The sequence below is a fragment of the Mesocricetus auratus genome, unplaced genomic scaffold (genome assembly GCF_017639785.1).
Source record: "Mesocricetus auratus isolate SY011 unplaced genomic scaffold, BCM_Maur_2.0 Super-Scaffold_100003, whole genome shotgun sequence".
Taxonomy (NCBI): domain Eukaryota; kingdom Metazoa; phylum Chordata; class Mammalia; order Rodentia; family Cricetidae; genus Mesocricetus; species Mesocricetus auratus.
In genome coordinates this window covers 113,985,644-114,007,319 of record NW_024429188.1, presented here as the reverse complement: position 1 = coordinate 114,007,319, position 21,676 = coordinate 113,985,644, and the positions used below count along the sequence as shown (strand labels likewise).

At 37.9% G+C, this 21,676-nt stretch overlaps 1 long non-coding RNA gene across 1 annotated transcript in view; it reads left to right on the top strand.

Annotated features, from left to right (window-relative positions):
- The window catches only part of LOC121140038, a 58,637-nt gene extending 39,081 nt beyond the window's left edge, over nucleotides 1–19,556 (top strand). Inside the window, exons 2-4 of the long non-coding RNA XR_005876875.1 lie at nucleotides 689–755; nucleotides 1,360–1,412; nucleotides 19,388–19,556. This is a non-coding gene — a long non-coding RNA (uncharacterized LOC121140038). The remainder of the gene's footprint in view (nucleotides 1–688; nucleotides 756–1,359; nucleotides 1,413–19,387) is intronic.
- The last annotated feature ends 2,120 nt before the right edge of the window (nucleotides 19,557–21,676 follow it).

Sequence of the window (21,676 nt, the reverse complement as noted above, 5' to 3'; positions counted from 1 at the left end):
GTCAGTATTGATATGTGTGGTATACTGGGGCTATAAAGTAGGGCTGTTACATAAATACCTAGGAAACCTGTTCTAAAGATTAAATAAGTAAAATAACAAGTTAAACGTGTGTGTGTGTGTGTGTGTGTGTGTGTGTGTAGTGTATGTGTGATTCCTAGAACATAGCACCCACTGAATAAATGTTAGTTATAGCTGCTATCATGTTAATACATTACTGTCAGAACTCTGTAAAGTGGATATTTTCATGAAACAGAGAATGTATAAGGAAATGGATTCATAGAGAGGTTAATTTTTTTACTAGATTATACAGTCAAAAGGATAGATCTGAAACTCAGGGCTATCTGCCCAAAATGAGTCTACTATTAGCAGGGGTGTTTCCAGTATAGAAATTCTCTCTAGACTTTGTGTTGGATGAGCTGGAGATAGGTAATTGGGCATAATCCAGATTCCAATTACATTCCAGTCTCTTGCTTTGGCACCACACAATTATTCTAAAACTGATCTGCTACTTTCCTGCTAAACCAGCATTCTCCTTGTTGCATTATCCTACCTGTCCTTGGATGCAGAGACAAGAATAAGTAGGTGGTTGACATTTTCTATGTGTAAATGGAGAGTTAATTTTCTGATTTCCAGGTCATTTTATAATTCTCAGTAGAGAAGATTTTCTTTCTTGATTCTTGATCTCCAGGTCTGTTGTTGTCACATGGTCACCTCAATCAGACCTTTTCCAGATATTGGCCACCGAGACAAGGCAAGTAAGTGCATACTTCATTTTTGTTATAAATTATTTTAAAGTACTTATCAATTATGACTATACCTAGACATTCTTATAAGATTTTTTTCTGTTTTTCAAGACAGAGTTTCTCCTTATTGTTTTGGAGGCTGTCCTGGAACTTGCTCTGTTGACCAGGCTGGCCTCAAACTCACAGAGATCTGCCTGCCTCTGCCTCCCGAGTTCTGGGATTAAAGGTGTGTGCCACCAACGCCGATTATTCTTATAATCTTTTATCTTATCTTGTAACATAGGATTTAAGTTTTTAGCACCTTAAACTTACCAAATCTATGTGATCCCTTTATTTATTTATTTATTTATTTATTCATTTATTTATTTGGTTTTTACGAGACAGGGTTTCTCTGTATTGTTTTGGAGGCTATCGGTCCAGCCTGGCCTCGAACTCACAGAGATCCGCCTGCCTCTGCCTCCTGAGTGCTGGGAATAAAGGCGTGCGCCACCACCGCCTGGCTATGTGATCCTTTTATAAAAGACATATAAAATTATAAATTCAAATTTTGATGTGTTCCTTCCCATCCCAAAGTCATGCTCAAATCTACTCAGACCTGTCTTCCCTCTACCTCCAGATAGAGCTGTTCCTTACCACCAGAACATCTAGGACATCTCTCTTATTAACCAGGTATGCTTAAGTCCTTCTCACCCTGTAGGGGTTTCATGTCTTCTGTGATCTTCCTTCTCTGAACTGCGGGGTAGGGATCTCTCTACATAACCCCATAGGCTTCCTAGAAATTCCAACATCTCAACTCCACGTGCTATCAAACCACCAAAATTCTCTGGAATTTCCAACACCATATTACTTTCCACATTGTAAGTGGCCTGTTTCTCTAGGATCTTAATATCTAGTACTCATCATAGGCCTTGTCACTCCTGACCCCACAGTCTTCCTGACTGCACACCTGTTTTACCAAGATCTCCTGTCCTCAACTGCCACTTGACCAGAGATTAGTCAAGATACAGCAAACAGATTTGAATATCCATACCAGAAGGTATCTAAGGAGAAGACTAGCAAGGGATGTGCTTAATCCTGGGGAGTGTATATTTATCAGATAGCTGTAGATGCTCAAAGGAAGACTAAGATAGATACTGTAGCCCTCAAAACTATTCCCCTGAAAGAAAACAATGTCTCAATCCTCTAACTAAATCCTCTTAGAAAATTATACATAACTACACTGAAATTAGAAAGGTGATTTGAGGAAAAGCAAAGACATAGCTAACAAATTACTTCAGATTCACAACTCTAAGCACAGAAACAACAGTGACATGAAAAAAACCACACAAGGCAGCATGCTTCCCTTCACAATGAATACTCCCACAATAATGGACCTAAATGAGAATTGCCTGGGAAATCTTCCAGTCAAGGAATTCAAAAATAATTATTATAACTATGTTCAAAGAAGACAAAAACAAAGAAGACAAAAACAAAGAAGACAAAAACTAAGAGCTGAATGAAACAAGAAAGTCAATCCAAGATACAAAAATAGATTTCAATGAAGAAATAAAATTACTGAAGAAAGCCAAAGTGAAATGATGCTGGAAGTGAGAAAAAGTCAATGCAAAGCCTTACCAACAGACAGGACCACATGGTAAACAGTGTCTATGGGGTGAAATACAAAGTAGAGGAATTAGATCATCAGTAAAGGTCAATGGGTAATTTAGAAAATTAAATAAACATAAAAGATCTTGGGAAACCATGGAAAGATCTAACATTTTAATTAAGGGCATAAAAGAGGGAGAAGAATACCACAGTGAATTCATGAATATTGTCAACAGAAGACAATTTCCAAAACCTAGAGAAAGTGTTATAAGATGCCCACAGAACACAATCTAATATATAGGAGCAGAAAAGAAACACCTCATGACATATTACTGTTCAAATATTAAAAGTACAATATATAGGAAAGGAATTGAAAGATAAAAGAGAGAATTGTCAACTCACTTATAAAGCCAAGTCTATTGGAATAACATCTGATTATTTGTCAGAAAATTTTAGAGCCAGAAGTGACTGAAACTATGTTCTACAACTGTCAATCAAAAGTGTTATACCCAGTAAAACTATCTATTACAATTGAAAGAGAAATACATTTTCCATGATAAAAAACAAATAACAGCTGGGAGGTACTGGTACCTTTAATGCCAGCACTTGGGAGGCAGAGGAAAGAGGATCTTGTGTGTTTGAAGCTAGCTTGGTACAGATCAAGTTCCAGGAGAGCTAAGGCTACACAGAGAAACTCTGTCTTGAAAAACCATAAACAAACAAACAAATAAAAAACACAAGAATAAAAACCCAAACAAATAAACAAAAAGCAAGAAAATATCAAAGGAATTTATGTCCACTAACCTATCTCTACATAGAATACTTGTGGTAGTTTGTATGTGAATGATGGAGGATATCCTTCCATATATATGTTTCCCTTATTGGTTGACGAATAGAACATTGATTGGCCAGAATCCAGGCAGGAAGTATAGGGGAACTACCAGACAAGGAGAATTCTGGGGAGAGGATACAGACAGAAACTGCAAGAGAGATACCATTTAGCTGCTGAAGGAGTACCTAGTCCAAACATTCTCCAGTAAGATAAGACCATGTAGAAATACATTGATTAATAGTTATGGGTTAATAATTGAGAGAGCTAGCCAGCATGAAGCCTGAGCCACAGATCAAACAGATTAATTAATATATGTCTCTGTGTTTATTTGGGGCTACATGGCTGTGGGACCAGGTGGGACAGAAATTCCATCTACAACCAAAAGTGTTATACACAATAAAGTGATCTACTAAAATTGCAGGAGAAATAAAAGTTTTCATGATAAAAAAAACAGCTGGGTGGTAGTTGTGTCTTTAAACAAAGAACTCAGGAGGCAGAGGCAGGAGGTTATCTGTGTATTTGAGGCTAACCTGGATTACAGATCAAGTTCCAGGACAGCTAAGGCTACACTGCGAAACCCTATCTAGAAAAACCAAAAATAAATAAATAAATAAAAACAAAAACACAGTCTCCCTAACAAATGAAAATTTAAAATCCCAAAACAAATCAAAGGAATTTGCAATAACTAACCCATCTCTACAAAGGATACTTGTGGTAATTTGTATGTGAATGATCACTTAGGCTCACATATTTGAATACTTGACTCCCAGTTGGTGAAATTCTTTGGAAAGGATTAGGAGCTGTAACCTTACTGGAGATGTGCCACTAAATGTGGGCTTTGAGATGTCAAAAACTCAAGCCATTTCCAGTAAGCTGTGTCTTCCTCTTATTTGCAAATCAAGATGTGAGCTCTCAGCTACTACTCTGGTATCATGTCTCCATACCTACTGCCATTCTGTATGTCATGATGTTATGGACTCACCCTCTGTGCTCTAAATCCCCATCACTCGATTTCTTCTACAAATTTGGTCATAGTGTCTCATCACAGGAGTATAAAAATAACTAAGACAGGTATTGTTACCAGGGAGTGAGCTACTTCTATAGTAGGCCTGACCATGCTATTTTTGGAGGAATGTAAAAGAACTTTAAGTCTTGGACAAGGAAAGCTGTTGAATGCTTAATAAGCCATCATAGTAGGAACATGGAAGATAATAATACTGAGAGCAACATTGACTATGGAGGACCAGCTTATCTATGAAAATGCTACAAATTAATAGTAATTTCATACTGAGTATAGAGGCATTCTTTTAATTTAGAAAAACTGATACAGTCCATTTCCTGTATACAAATTTTCTATTTTCTAGTAAGTTCTTTTGTCTGAATGTTTAGAATTCAGAACAATGGACAAAGCAGCCAGCATCATTGACCAACATTCCTAAGAGAGAGAGAGAGAGAGAGAGAGAGAGAGGAATGGAGGGAGGGAGAGAAAGAGAGGGAGAGAGGAAAGGAGAGGGAGAGAGCCCACCTGTACCCATTGGAAGAAGAGATGGGAAGGCAACAATATAAGAACACATCCAACAGCAGAAAGACTTTATGACACCACAAGAATCTGTAGATTCTACACCAGCAAGACCTGAACATCCCAAATGCAGAAGAAGAAGAAGAAGAAGAAGAAGAAGAAGAAGAAGAAGAAGAAGAGAATAACCTTAAAAACAGCTTCATAAAGATTATAGAGATGCTCAAAGAGGATTGAGAAAATACCTTAAAGAAATTTAAAAAAGGAAAAAATGAAAGAAATCAACAAATCTCTTAAGGAAAGCAAGAAAAGCCAAGATAAAACAATGAAACAGATGAAGGACACAATTCAAACAGTTCAAGACCTGAAAACTGAAATAGACACTAAAGAAAACACAAACTGAAGGATTGCTGGAAATAGAAAAGCTGGGTAAATGATCAAGAACTATAGATGCAAGCATAGCTATCAGAATGTAAGAGACGGTAAAGAGAATCTCAGGCACTGAAGATAAACTAGAGGAAACAGATTCATCAACCAAAGAAAAGTTTAAGTCCGACAAATCCTTAACACAAAATATCCAGGAAACATGGGACACTGTGAAAAGACAAAATCTAATAATAATAGGTATAGAAGAATGTGAAGAAACCCAGCTCAAAGGCACAGAAAATACATTCAACAATATCATAGAAGACAACATTACCAACCCAAAGAAGGACATGCCTATGAAAGTACAAGAAGCTTACTGAACACCAAATAGACTGGACTAAAAAAAAAGTCTCCTCACCACATAGTAATCAAAACCCCAAACATACAGAGTAAAGAAAGAATATTAAAAGTAGTGAAGGAAAAAGGCCAAGTAACATATAAATGCAGGCCCATCAAAATTACACCTGACTTATACATGGAAACTCTGAAAGCCAGAAGGTCCTTGATAGATGTTCTACAAACACTAAGAGACCATGGATGCCATCCCAGACTACTATACACAGCAAAACTCTCAATCACTATAGATAGAGAAAACCAGATATTCCATGACAAAACCAGTTTTAAACAATACATATCCACATACCCAGCCCTACATAAAATTCTGAAAGGAAAACTCCAATCCAAGGAAGTTAACTACGCTCACAAGAACATAGACAATGTATAATCACGCTTTACCAAAGGACAGAAATAGGGGAAAAACTCACATACAATTCCACCACCAAAACAAATCCAAAACAAACAAGAATAAACAATCAATGGTCATTAATATCCTTCAATATCAATGGCCTTAACCCACCTATAAAAAGACACAGGCTAACAGAACGGATACAAAGACGGATTCCATCATTCTGCTGTATACAAGAAACATACCCCACCTTCAAAGTCAGACTGTACCTCAGAGTTAAGGTTTGGGAAAAGATTTTCCAAAAAAATGTCCCTAAGAAGCAAGATGGAGTAGCTATCCTAATATCTAACAAATTAGACTTCAAAATAAAATTAATCAGAAGAGATGAAGGTCATTTCATAGTCATCATAGGAAAAATCCATTAAGGTGAAATCTTAGTGCTCAACAGCTATGCACCAAATGCAAAGGCACCCACATTCCTTAAAGAAACATTACTAAAACTCAAATCACATATTAAACCACACACACTTATAGTGGGAGACTTGAACACCCCATTCTCACCACTGGACAGGACTACCAGACAAAAACTTAACAAAGAAACAAAGGAAGTAACAGAAGTTATGCCCCAATTGGGTTTAAAAGACATCTGTAGAACATTCCATCTAAACACAAAATAATATACTTTCTTCTCAGCACCACCTGGAACCTTCTCTAAAATTGACCACATACTTGGCAATAAAGCAAACCTCAACAGATACAAAAAATTGGAATAACCCCCTGTATCATATTGAACCACCACAGCTTACAATTAGAATTCTGCACCAACACAAATTGCAGACACCCTACAAACTCATGGAAAGTGAACAATGCTCAACTGCATCATTCCTGGGTAAAGAAAAAAATAAAGAAAGCAATCAAGACTTCCTAGTACTCAATGAAAATGAAGACACAGCATACCCAAACAATGGGGCACTCTGAAAGCAGTGCTAAGAGGAAACTTTGTAGCCCTAAATGCCCACATGAAGAAATTGGAGAGTAGCCACACTAGAGAATTAACAGCACAACTGAAAGCTCTAGAACAAAATGAAGCAAACTTTACCCAGAGGAGTAGATGCCAGGAAATAATCAAATTGAGAGCTGAAATCAATAAAGTAGAAACAAAGAAAACAATACAAAGAATCAATGAAGCAAAGAGTTGGTTATTTGAATAAATCAACCAGATAGACAAACCTTTATTCAGCCTAACCAAAAGGCAGAGAGAAAACATGAAAATTATCAAAATCAGAAATAAAAAGGTGTACCTAATAACACACACTGGGGAAATCCAAGGAATCATAAGGTCATGCTTTGAAAACCTGTACTCCACAACATTGGAAAATTTAAAGGAAATGGACAGCTTTCTGGATAGATATCACTCACCAAAATTAAATTAAGAAAAGATAAGCAATTTAAATTGACCTATACCTCCTAACGAAATAGAAACAGTCATAAATAGTCTCCCAACCAAAAAATAAAAAAGGCCAGGGCTAGATGGTTTCAGTGCAGAATTTTACCAGAAATTCAATCAACAGCTAAGACCAATTCTACTCTAGTTGTTCTACACAATAGAAACAGAAGGGCCATTGTAAAATGGTATCCACACCACACAAAAACAAATCTAAAAAAGAGAACTACAGACTAATATCCCTCATGAACATTGATGGAAAAATACTCAATAAAATACTGTAAAATAGAATCCAAGAACACATCAGAGAAATCATCCACCAGATCATGTAGGCTTCATCTCAGGGATGTAGGGATGGTTCAACATACAAAATCCATTAATGTAATCCGCCATATAAACAAACTGGAAAACAGTAAAATCACATGATCATCTCACTAGACGCTAAAAAAGCCTTTGACAAAATCTAACACCCTTTTATGATAAAGGTCTCGGAGACATCATGGATAATAGGAACATACACAAACATAATAAAAGCTATATACAGCAAACCAACAGGCAAAATCAAACTAAATGGAAAGAAACTAAATGTGATTCCTCTAAAATCAGGAACAAGACATGGCTGTCCACTCTTTCCATATATCTTCAATATTGTACTTCTAAGTTTTAGCTAGAGCAATTAAGACAACAAAAGGAGATCAAGGGAATACAAATTGGAAAAGAAGAAGTCAAACTTTCACTATTTGAAGATGATATGATAGTTTACAAAAGTGACCCAAAGAATTCTACAAGGGACTTCTTACAGTTGACAAACACCTTCAGCAAATTGGAAGGATACAAGATTAAATCAAAAACATCAGTAGACCTACTATAAGTAGAAAATAAATTGGCTGAGAAATAAATCAGTGAAACATCATGTTTTACAATTGCCACAAACAGCATAAAATACCTTGGGGTAATACTAACCAAACAAGTGAAAGACCTGTGTAACAAGAATTCGGAGTCTTTAAAGAAAAGAATTAAAGAAGATACCAAAAAGTGGGAAGATTTTCCATGGTCTTTGATATGTATGTCCAACATAGTAAAGATGACTATCTTGCCAAGAACAATATTTAGATTCAATGCAATCCCCATGAAAATCCTAGCACAGTTATTCACAGACCTTGAAAGAGCAATACTCAACTTTGTATTGAAAAACAAAAGACCCAGGATAGCCAAAACAACCTTGTTCCATAAAGAAAATATATTCACCCACCCCACATCTGACAGAGGGCTGATTTTCAAAATATACAAAGAGTTCTAGAAGCTAGTCACCATAACACCAAATAATCCGATTAAAAAGGGGAGGTACATAGCTAAATAGAGAGTTCTCAATAGAGGAATCTAAAATGTCTGAAATACACAGAAGAATGTGCTCGACATCCTTAGCCATGAAGGCAATGCAAATCAAAACTTTCAGATACCATCTTGCTCCTATCAGAATGGCTAAAATAAAAAACATCAATGACAGTTTATGCTGGAGAGGATGTGGAGAAAGGAGAACACTCCTATGCTGCTGGTGGGAGTGCAAACTTGTACAGACACTTTCGAAATCATTATGGCAGTTCCTCCGGGAAATGAGAATCAGTCTACCACAAGATCCAGCAATTCCACTCTTAGGCATATACTCAAAGGATACACATTCATACAAGGACATCTGCTCAACTATGTTCATAGCTGTGTTATTTGTAATGGCCAGAACCGGGAACCAATCTAGATGCCCAACAAATGAAGAATGGATAGAGAAAATGTGGTACATTTATACAATGTAGTACTACTCAGGGAAGAAAAACACAATGTAATCTTGAATTTCATAGGCAAATGGATGGAACTAGAGGAAACCATCCTGAGTGAGGTAACCCAGTCACAAAAAAACAAACATGGTATGTACTCACTCATATATGGATTTTATACATAGAGCAAAGGATTACCAGTCTCCAATCCACACCGCCAGAGAAGTAAAGAAACTAGGAGGACCCTAGGAGAGACAGACATACATGGTCCCCCAGAAAAGGGGATAGGGACAAGATCTCCTGAACTAATTTGTAACATCGGTGGGGAGAGGGCATTAGGGGAAAGAGAAGGAGAGAATGTGAGGGGAAAGTAGGACATGAGGGAACAGGAAGATTGAGTCAGGGAAGAATAGAGGAGAGCAAGAAAAGAGATACCATAATAGAGAGACTCATTATAGGTTTAAAGAGAAATCTGGCACTAAGGAAATGTCCAGAGATAGACAAAGATGACCCCAAATAACAATCTAAGCAATAGTGGAGAGCCTACCTTAAATGTCCTTTGCTGATAATAAGATTGATGATTACCTTATATGCCATCCTAGAGCCTTCATCCAGTGGCTGATGGAAGCAGAGGCAGACACCCACAACTAAACACTGAACTGAACTCCTGAAATCCAGCTGCAGAGAGGGATGAGTGATGAGCAAATGGGTCAAGACCAGATTGGAGAGACCCACAGAAACAGCTGACTTGAACAAGGGGTAGCTCATGGATCCCGGACTGATGGCTGGCAAACCAGCATAGGACTGTTCCAGACCCCCTGAACCTGGATGTCAGCTTGGAGTTCTTGACAATCTATGCAACCTCTATTAGAAGATCATTATTTATTCCTAGTACACGAATGGACTTTGGGAGCCCACTGCACATAGAGGGATACTCTGTCAGCCTAGACACACTGGGGAGGTTCTAAGCCCTGCTCTAAATGATATGACAGACTTTGAAGATCCCCTATAGAAGGCCTCACACTCTGTAGGGAGCAGAAAAGGATGGGATACGGGGTTGGTTGGGGCCAGGGAAGGAGGGCAGGGAGAGGGAACTGGGATTGCCATGTTTCTTTTTTATTTCACTTTTTACACGTTACTCAGTTTCCTCTCCTTTCCCTCCTCCCCTAGCTCCCCAGTCCTCCCAACCCCCATGCCACTCCATCCCAACTCAGCTCCCCAGGGAGGATAAGGGTTTTCATGAGGGATTTTCAGAGTCTGTCATATCATTCTGGGAAGGATCTAGATCCTCCCCAATGTGCCCAGGCTGAGAGAGCATCCCTCCTTGTATGCCAGGAATAAATACTGATCTACTCTCTCCAAGGTCCCATAGATTGCCGAGACCTCTTATCTGACACCCAGGTTCAGGGGTTGAGTTGTCTGGGTCAGTCCCATGCTGGCCTCTCAGGCATCAGTCTGGGGTCCATCCATTCCCCATTGTTTAGATCAGCTGCCTGTGTGGATTTCGCCATCTTGGTCTTGATTCCTTTGCTCACCACTCCTCTTTGCAACTGGCTTCCAGGAGTTCAGTTCTGTTTTTAACTGTGTGTGTCTGCTCTGCTTCTATCAGCCATTGGATGAGGGTTCTAGCATGGCATATAAGGTTCCCAACACCACATGGAACCTACTTGACAATAAAGCAAACCTCAACAGATACAAAAATTTGCAACAGCCCTCTGTATCTTGTTGGACCACCATGGCTTAAAATTAGAATTCAAGGTCAACACAAATTGCAGAAACCTCACAAACTCATGGAAATTGAACAATGCTCAATTTCATCCCCCTTGGATAAAAGAAGAAATAATGATAGAAATCAAAGACTTTTTAGAATTCAATGAAAATGAAGACACAACATACCCAAACCTTTGGGATACTTTGAAAGCAGTTCTAAGAGGAAAATTCATAGCACTAAGTGCCTACATGAAGAAACTGGAGAACTGCCACACTAGAGAATTAACAAAAAGCTCTGGAACAAAATATATTCAAATATAAAAAACAAAACTCACTGAGTTTAGAGTGAGGATAAAAGTTGAGTGTACCACAGCATTGTAAAGATAAGGAAGATTAAGTCAGTTTAAAAATTTAAATGCAGAGAGAGAGAGAGAGAGAAACTAAATATTCAACAGAAGTTTTGTTTTTCAAAACCTGCCTGCCTCATTCTCTGACAATTAGTTATACACTTCGCTCTTCAGGATTTTTCCAATTTCCATACAGTAGAGAAATTCTTATCCAGATTTTTAGACTTTCAAACTTTATGATTCTTCTCTGCAATGTTTTATAACCATTTTGAAACAATTTGAATAAAGTAGATGTAACTGGGAGAAATTATACATCTCATAAACAAGCAGCCACTTTCATATTTTTATCTGAATAATGTTATTTAAACAATCTATTCATAAAGATAATGGGCACTTATTGATTTAAACAAATCAATGAGTTAAAATTGTCAACTTAATTTATTTTTATGGGAAAATTGATTTAGATATACCTGTTCTTTCCCTTTAATGATTATCATGCTGTGACTTTTTTACAGTTGTAATGGACATGTGATTTTATAATCATAATCATAATGACTTATAGCATCATCAATATACTGCTGTTACTCACATTAAAATCAATAGCAAGCTCTCTTGGTTTCCTCTCCGTAAGATAGTTATCACTTTTCTTTCTATTTTATCTGTTATTTCTTTCCAGTCAAAACCCCACCATCTTTCCTATCATAGCTGTAGTTCTTGATGGTCCCCTGCTTCTACTGTTCCCCCATAAGACCTTTCTGTGTAAGCCTGTTAAAATATAAATTATATTTCATTACTCGTGTGGGAAAAGTCTAGAAGTGATCCTGTAGGCCAATGTCTAAAGTGTGGTCCTTGGAGGACTTGCCTAAAAATCACTTAAGGCATTTGTTTACCCTGTTTCTGCTCAAAATATACTTGTTAAAAATGTGTCTACATAACCCAGAATATTGCATTTTATTTAATTTATTTTTGAAGATATTTTAATTGAAATAGAATTGTATCACTTTCCTTTCTCTCGTTCCTCTTCCTAGCCCTTCCCAGCTATATTCTCTTTGAATCCTTCCTATGGCCCCCATGCTAACTTGATATCCTATTTTTCTTTGATTGTTAGTGTTGGCTAATTTTTCTTTTTCTGGAAGTCATATAGTTTTTTGTGTATTCATAGTACACCACAAAGTTTTTCCTCTTTCTCATCAACATGTCCATTTATATTGCTATTGTTCTGGTCTTGTTTATGCAGTTATCTTTACAAGAGACTGTTTCACAGCAGACTTCCTGGTATTTTGACTCTTACACTCTTTGAGCCCTGTCTTCACTGAGCTGTAGGTGCAGAGGCAGTGATGTAGATGTATGCATCAGACATAGAATCCCACAGTCTGTTTGTCTTTCCATTGTTTACAGTTATGGTTGTCTGTGATGTTTGCCATTTGCTATAAAGAGTAGCTTCTTTGATGAAGGGTAGTAGATGTACTTATCTGTGGGTGTAGAAATAAGATTTAGAATGTAGTTAGAAATTATGCTGGTCTAGCAAAGAGGTGATAGATTATTTTTGACATTCCATAACCTCACTACCCATGGGAAGGTAGGTTTCCAGCATTAGGCATGATTTCCCTTCTGTTGAGTGGACCGTAAGTACAATTAGATCAGTGTTAGTTGCCACTGACGTGTGAATGCTACTTACTGTACCCTTATGTATATCTTTCCAGACTGATAATTATCATGGTTCATAGATTTTTGGGGGGTAGGGCTATTTAATTGCTTCCCTCCCTTGGCGACTTGCATAGTATTTTCTGGAACCATGGACACTAGGCCACAGAAAAGAAGCTTTCATGCCAGATTTAGCTCAAATCATCTGAGTCCTGTGTCCTAACCATGAAGTGTCTTCAGCAATAAAGGCCCACCCTTCTTAACCCCTGAGAGGCAATCAAGTGCTTCTTCAACAAACTATATTGTGCGATTCATTCAGATTACCACGACTAACCATTAAAACACTAAAGGGGGGGCATGCCCGGTACTGTGTTTTTTATATGGTTTTTGTTGAGTGTTGTCAATACAAGTGATAGAACCTCCTTTAAGATATGTGTAGGTATGCATGCATGTGTGTGTGTATGTGTGTGTGTGTGTGTGTGTATGTGTTTGTGCACACACTTAGATGTATCATGTATACTTTTAGGTAGCTATAAAATAATCCAGTTCATTAAAAAAATAACAACCTTATTATTTTTCTCTCATTCTTCCTTCTCTTCTGTGATCCAGTTTAAAAAATGAGCTAGGGATCTAAACAAAGAGTTCACAATAGAAGAAATAAAATACCTAAGAAATTGATCAAAATGTGCTCATCATCCCTAGCAATTAGGAAAATACAAATTAAAACAATGAGGAAGGATTCGTGTTAAAAGTCCATTTAGGTTGTTGGCAGATATAATTTCTAATGTTGTATGGTAGATTTTTTTTTACTGGATTTAGGCCAGATGTCATATGTTATTCCTTGTCACACAATTTTGCTCAACACGGCTACTTACTTAAACCATTAAGTGGAAAACATCTCCTTTCAGTCAGCTAAAATGGAATTTCATATGATAAGATGTGTGTAATTTCTTGTCAACTTCTTCCAATATTCTCTTAAGAGATGTAATTCACAGGTACCACCAGTACTCAAGGAGTTATTGAACGTCTGAGGCTCATAGCTAAAGTCATTCTTTTGAAAATTATGAAGGAATTCTGAGTTTGTAAATAAACTTGAAGTTTTTAAATGCACTAGTAGTTGAGAAACCAAATCCAGGAAAATGGAGAGGTATATTAGTTCATTTATTTTTGTTCTGATAAAATATCATGACCATAAGGAACTTAGAGAAGAAATATTTTATTTGGGCTTATAGTTGCAGTACCATAAGAGGGGAGTTCATAACTCCAGTGTCAGAGAGTAGCTGAGCTTAGTATAGAATAATGTTGAGCAGGTAGGACAGTGATGGCCATGTTGTTCAGACTGAGTGTCATAGTTAGTGTTTTTATTTTTGTGAAGAGACAATGATCATAGCAATTCTTATAAAGGGATATATTTAATGGGGCTAGATTACAGTTTGAGAGGTTTACTCCTTTATCATTATGGCAGGACATGAGAGCATGTAGGCAGACATGGTATTGGAGAAGAAGCTGAGAGTTCTATATCTCGATCTACAGGCAACAGGAAGTGTTCTGAGGTAATGGGCAATATCATGAGCATGGAAGACCTCAAAGCCCACCTCCACAATGACATACTTCTTCCAGCAAGGTCATAACTACTCTAACAATGCCATACATCCTAATAGTGCTACTCCCTATGGAGGCCATTTTCTTTCAAACCACTACATTCCACTCCTTGGCCCCATAGGCTTGTAGCAATATCACAATGCAAAAATACATTCTGCTCAACATAAAAAAATCCCCATAGTTTATAGCAGTCTCATATTATTTAAAAGTCTAAAGTTTAAAGTCTTTTCTGACATTAATTCAGTCTCTTAACTGTCCCCTATAAAATCAAAATCCAAAAGCAGATCACAATATAATGGCATTGGATACATGTTACTGCTACAAAACATTAGGAAGAGAGCATAGTGAGGAAATACCAGACCAAAGCAATATAAAAAACAATCTGGGCAAACTCCAAGCTCTTCATCTCCATGTCTGATATCAAAGAGCTCTTCATATATCTAATTCCTTTTAGCTTTGTTAACTGTAATGCAGTTCTTTGTCTTGGACTGGTTCCATACCCTGTCAGAAGCTTTCCTTGGAAGGTATTTCATGGCTCTGGCATATCCAACATCTTGGAGTCTCCAAGGAATTCCAGGCTTCACCTCACAGCTTCATGAAATCACCACTCTGAGCTTACAAGCAGTGGCACCCCTGACACTCTCCCAGTCTATGTGGCTTTCCTTATTCATGGAAGAAGATTCCATAACCCCTTTCTTCTATCCTTGACTCTAACGCCAGAACCACATGGCTAAAGCTGCCAAGTTCTGCTGCATTCTGGCACTGGAACATGCCCCATTGTTTAATTACATCTTAACCAAATTTCTGTTTTCCAAAGTTTCCTTCACTACTTAAGTTTGGCTGTCCTGAAATTTGATCTATAGACCAGCCTGGCCTTAAACTTAGAGATTTGCTTGCCTCTGTCTCCAGAGTACTGGAATTAAAGGTGTGTACTACCACACCCAGCTCTAAGATTTTCTTTAATTCCTTTCCATAAATTGGAAACTTAGGTTGGTTGGATCTTGTCCTGAGGTCACCCCTCTCTTTATTTCATTTCTTAATTTATCTCCTTGAACACAGGACTTACCGCCATTTGACTTCCTCATGTCCCTTTTCTCTTCAAATTTTACATTTTGTACTTTTTTCCTGTTCAGCTTGCTTCTCTTCATTATATATCTTCATTAGATTTAACACTTACAACCACACAAGAGAGTCTGCTAGCTGTTTTGAGATTTCCTTAGTGAAGGCAATTAGTTCAAAACTCTTTACTTTAGCTTCAAGGCAGACTTTTTGGACAAGGGCAAAGAGAGACCACATTCTTCACCAAAGTGTCACAAGAAGGATCACTAGGCAACATATTAAAATTCTTCTCCTTTGTAACCTCTTGAACCAGGCTCCCACAGTTCAAATAACACCCCTGTCTTCCATGGTCCTATTAGTGTGGCCCATTAAAGAGCACTTAAAGCAATCTACTGCTTTCCTAATCCAGAGTACCGAAGTACAAATTCCTACAAACCAAAGCATTGTCAGGCCTTTCACAAAAATGTCTCAGTCCCTGGTACCAACTTCTGTCTTGGTTAGGGTTTCTGTTGCTGTGAAGAGACAGACACCATGGTCATGATAATTCTTATAAAGAAAAACATTTAAGTTGGGTGGCTTAGAGTTTCAGAGGTTTAGTTCATTATCATCATGGCAGGACATGGCATCATGCAGACAGACGTGATTGATACTAGAGTAGGAGATGAGAATTCTACATTTTGGTCTATAGACAATAGGAAGTGTACTGTGTCAGTGTGCATAGCTTGAGCATAGGAGATCTCAAAGCCCACTACCACAGTGACACACTTCCTCCAACATGGCCATAACCACTCCAACAAAACCACACCTTTTAATATTTCCACTCCCCATGGGGACTGTTATCTTTCAAACTACCACACTGAGTCACTCTTGAAATTTTAAATTCAACACACATACACACACACACACACACACACACACACACACACACACACACACAATGTAGCCTTGGGTGTCCTGAAACTTACTGAATAGACCAGGCTAGCCTCAAACTTATAGAGATCTGTTTGCTTCTGTCTCCTGAGTACTGGATACACTACCATGCACAGCTTAATATAAACTATTTTAATGAATTAATGTGTATTAATTTTTACATATGCAGTCTATAAATGTATTTGATGTGTTGTAAAATCTGTGCTTGGGGTCAGGTCAAATTTTGTCTTGACTCATTAATAAATGCTGAATAAAATAGGACTAAAAGCAAATGATCTTACTTTTAGGGAACAAATGCCTCTTTAAAGGGGAATTCTGTTCTTAATTCAGGCAATGATTGCTTAATTTATTATCTTCATAGATTATTTCAGAATCATTGGACTGATAAACACTGAGTTCTTTTTTAAATTAATTTTATTTAAATTTAAAATAATCTTATTTTACATACTAATCACAGTCCTCTCTACCTCCTGTTCTCCCATTCCCTCTACCATCTCCCCATTCCACCCCTATTCACTTCTCAGAGAGGGTGAGGCCTCCTATGGGGTACCATCAAAGTCTGTCACATCATTTGGGGCAGGACCAGGGCCCGCCCTCCCCCTATATCTAGGCTGAGAGAGTATCCTTCTATAGGGAATGGGCTCCAAAAGCCTGTTCATGCACTAGGGATAAATTCTGGTTCCACTGCCAGAAGGTCCATAGACAACTCAGGTCTCCTGTCACCCATGTTCAGAGGGCTTGGTTCAGTCCTATGCTGGTTCCCCAGCTTTATGACTGAAGTTTGTGTGTTCTCACTTGTTCAGGTCAGCTGTTTCTGTGTGTTTCTCCAGCATGGTCTTGACCCCTTTCCTAATGATTCCTCCCTCTCTACAACTGGATTATAGGAGTTTGACTCAAAACACTGGGTTCTTAATAGTCCATTCTTGAAACTTGTCTCTTCCTGTGTTGACCTCCAGCTAGGCTGGCAATTTGCCAAATGTGCTATGAGGAATACATAATAAAACATCTCCCTATTCATCTGGATGTTTCAAAGCTCTTTACAGTACATCACTGAGCAGATTATATGGGTCTTAGTCAATCATTTGGCACCTTTATTGGTACCCTTTGAATACTCTGTAAATTAAATATTAGTAGCAAAGTTTTGAAATCTGGTGGTGAAACTATGGAAAGGCTGAACAGAGTTTTGCTATTTATTGGTAGGGAAAGGGATACTGTAGAAAGTCAATTTGAATAGAAGAAAAAAGTGAATTGGCAAAATGATCTCCTCAGCTCTATATCAATGAAGATGACTCTTGTGCTTTCCATTGCTTATTCCAGGATGTGAGAGTCATTCTTGTCACCTCCTCCACTCTTGTTGCCTACAGCCATTCTACCCCAAGCCTTGTAGATTCCACCTCTATTGCATCTTTGTCTTACCCTTCATGCTAATCATACTACCATCATTTCTTATCTAGATGACTATTCTGTTAGATTTGCTACCATCACCTCTGTATCCATTATATTGTCAAAAGAAACTTCTTAACAACCAGATTTTATAATCTTCCCATTCTTTTCTTTTAGATCTTTTTGGCATTCTACTGTTCTTAGACCAAATTCTTAGTGGTATCTACATGTCCTTTTGGCTTAGCTCAGGTGCATCTTAGGCTACTCATTCCTTTTCTGTCTGTTCTTCATGTACTCAGGCTACTTTTCAGTTTCTTAGAAGACATATGTTCCTTTGTGCTTCTGGACCATTCTTTGAACATTACCCTTTTGTGTGGAATATATTTCCTTTCTGCTTATTTTGTAATCACTTCTTTATTTTTTCATTTATTGTTTGCTCATAAAATACACCCATACTGATATCTCCAGTTCTTTCACTCCTCCCAGTTTTGCTTTTTTATCTAGTTGATTTTATTGATCCTTATAGGTGCTTCTCAAATATTGTATTCTCACACCACTGTGTGCTTCTTTGGAGTGCTCATCATCAGTGTAGCCATGTGTTTCATTGGATAAATGTTTAAGGGTACTCCTAAATTCTGACCATTGAATCTACAAAGACAAGATCTTCTGTCATGTTCACTGCAATGAACCCAGCTGAGAACAAAGCCTGGTATGAATGAATGAGGTATAGGTATTATTCTACCATTTACCATTCTGATAATCCTCATTAATATAGTAGACCATTCTAAGGATTCAATAAAAACATGGCCCAAAAGATTAGCACATAAAGGACTGTAAGCACATATTAATCATTCAGAGCAGAGAATCAGAATTCTTGGAGCTAATCTCTGAAGACTCTTTTTCTACCAGGTCAAATGTTTCAAAATAAATCCTTCTAATAGAATGCAGTCTACTTTTGGCAAGCCAATATAACTTGACAGACAAGATTAGAATGGCATCAACGGGCCTGCAAACTCTGAGCCCCTGCTATGGGTTGGGTGCAAATATTATAGTAGTGACCAATGGAGGCTTTGTTTCTGTTCCCTTGAAACTTATAGTCAGCTTCCTTCAATAATCTAGTTTTCAGGTTATCAAACAGATATCTTATTCTGTGCCTATTTTTGGACAGCACCTGCTGTGGCTTTCAGTGTCTGTAGAAGAAGTCTGAGCTTTATTTGTTCAGTTAAAGATACTTCTTTTCTAGACAAGTTTGCACTGTGAATTTTAAATCACTACCAACAATACCCATTTTAAATTTAGTATTTATTTTGTGTTCCAAACCCTATTTTCTCTTGCAATGTACTTGAAGTCACATTCTTTCTCATAACATGAATGTAGGTAGGATATTTGTCCTTATGCCCAGAGCAGTAGTTATTTACAAAGCATTGAAAAGAAAGCAATTAGGTAAGTGGGGAATGTTATCATGTTATTAAAAATGATTTGATTTGTGTTTATTCACTACAACGCACATAAAATCAAAGCTTTGGTACTGGAAAAATCTGTTTGCATTTTTGCATGATTTTAGCTCATTTACAACACCTACCTATTGAAAAACACAAGACAAACATATAACTTCTTAGAACTAGAACCCCTTCTCTGTAGTTTCCAAGAATGAATCATTGTATGGTGTTGCACATATGAATACTTTGATTAAGAAATGCACATAAACTTAAGGTGCTATGCAGATCAATTGATGCGATTGTGATGCCCCTGAGCTCTGTGACCTGCCTGGACTCCATCTCAGACAACTGCCCTCAGATCCTGAAACAATGAAATGGAAAGACTTGAAAATTTGTTTTCTCAGAGCCTTCATTTAGTAGCTGATGGAAGCAGAAGCAGAGACCCACAGGTAAGCCCTGAGCTGAATTCCTGGAATCCAGTTGTAGAGAGGGAGGAGTGATGAGCAAAGGGGTCAAGACCAGGCTAGAGAAACCCACAGAAACAGCTGACCTGAACAAGGGGGTGCTAATGGACCCCAGACTGACAGCTTGGAAACCAACATAGGACAGAACCAGGTCCCCTGAATGTGGATGTCAGTTAGGAGACCTGGGCAGTCTATGGGGCCTCTGGTAGTGGAATAGTATTTATCCCTAGTGTACAAATGGACATTGGGACCCCTTCCTCATGGAGGGATATGCTCTCAGCCTAGACACATGGGGGAGGGCCTAGGCCCTGACACAAATTATGCGACAGACTTTGATGATCCCCCATGGAAGGCCTCACCTTTCTATGGAGCAGAAGAGGGATGGGATGGGAGTCAGTGGGGTGTATGAGAGGATGGGAGGGAGAGGGGACTGGGATTGATATATAAAATAATATTGTTTCTAATTTAAATTAAAAATATATAAAATAAAAAATAATAAAAACCTTTTAATAAAAAAGAAAATTTGTTTTCTCATAGTCATGTGGACAAGTATTTTAAGGTGGGGAAAGGAAGGAAGTTGTCAGTACCCTATTTATTTATTTTGGAAAAAGTTAATGGAGTGAATATGTGCAGTTGGGTTTGAGACTGTGGGTTTTGAGGGAAAAAAGGCATTATTAGGAGAATGAGCCCCATTCTTCCTCATTTCAGAAATGCAGGGACTTCTCCTATGAAAGAGCCTGTGCCATAGCTTCGCATTTAATGAAGTGAGCAGATTGCAAGAAGAATATGATGCTGCTCAGTAAATTGAATGACTTTATGAAGATAAATGTTTCCCTTCCGAGGCTCCTTCTTGTCAGAATGCATTTAATACCGCCATTCCTTTGAGAACTAAATTCCTGTAGCACTTTGCAGCATATTAACATGTTTTTCTCACCACATGAAATTGCACTTCAAGCAAGAAATAATAATGTTTCTGCCTCCCCTTGTACATTTTTATTACTGCCAATGAATAGGAGTAAATTAACGATTATGGCTAACATTATTCATGGGGACAAATTCCTAACTCATTTTACTGAGAATAATAAATAACTGAATGAATAAGATACCTTTAATTTCACATGTGAGTTATCCAAGATTTCTCAGAGTAACAGTAGAGAGGCCGTCATGTTTATATACAACACACAAATCTGTATCCATTGCTTAGCATCACAAGCTACATCATGTAACAGTGATAATGCTTCTTTGATTCTATGGCATCAAATTTCTACTCATTAATTACCTCCAGCTATACAAAACATACCCTAATTATATACTGCAAGAGCTATATTTAGCCTTTACAAATTCTAGGTACAATTTTCGTCTAGGTATTTATCCCTTCATTCCACAAGCAACCAGAAGACTGGGCAAATCTTGTTTCTGTTAATGAAATTACAAAGCAAATTCCATTCTAATGGAAACTGCCAGTTCTGGCCAATGGCCCTTTCATTTGGAAAAGCCTTCAAAACACCCACATTCCAGCACAGTGACATAATTTGAATGCTGTCTTCCCTATTCTAATGGAATTGTTGGCTGTGCCATAAATTGTCAAGGACTTGAAAGGTACAAGCAGCTAGGGTAATAGGGAACAGAGGAGAATACATACCCTTTTGGGATATTCTACATAATGACCTTCCCAGATCTCCATGCTTGTACTGCCACATCTGTGCCCTCCCTGCCAGACATCTATTGAGCAGGATCTGTGCTGAGGTGTAAGAGAGAAAGCTGAGGGGTTTATGGCCTCACTGACAGGGCATATGTTGCCTGATATTCTTGGTTGGCTGCCTAAATAGGGATAGAAGCTGGACCTCTATGGGGTGGGTTTGGCTGTGAGGGAAGGTGAAAGTCAACTTGGGGTAACAAGGAAGAACAAGGCAAGAAAGCTTTCCAGGCAGGCACACAATGCAAATAAGTGTGTGGGAATAGTGTGATGGGAGTATTAGGGAAGGGGAGGCTATCATATTTGACTATAGCTGAAGAATCCTGGGATGGGAGTGGGCATGAAAACAGTCTTCCAGAATGCTGCATCAAAGAGCAGAGGACGCTCTAGTTCCTCTGAACAC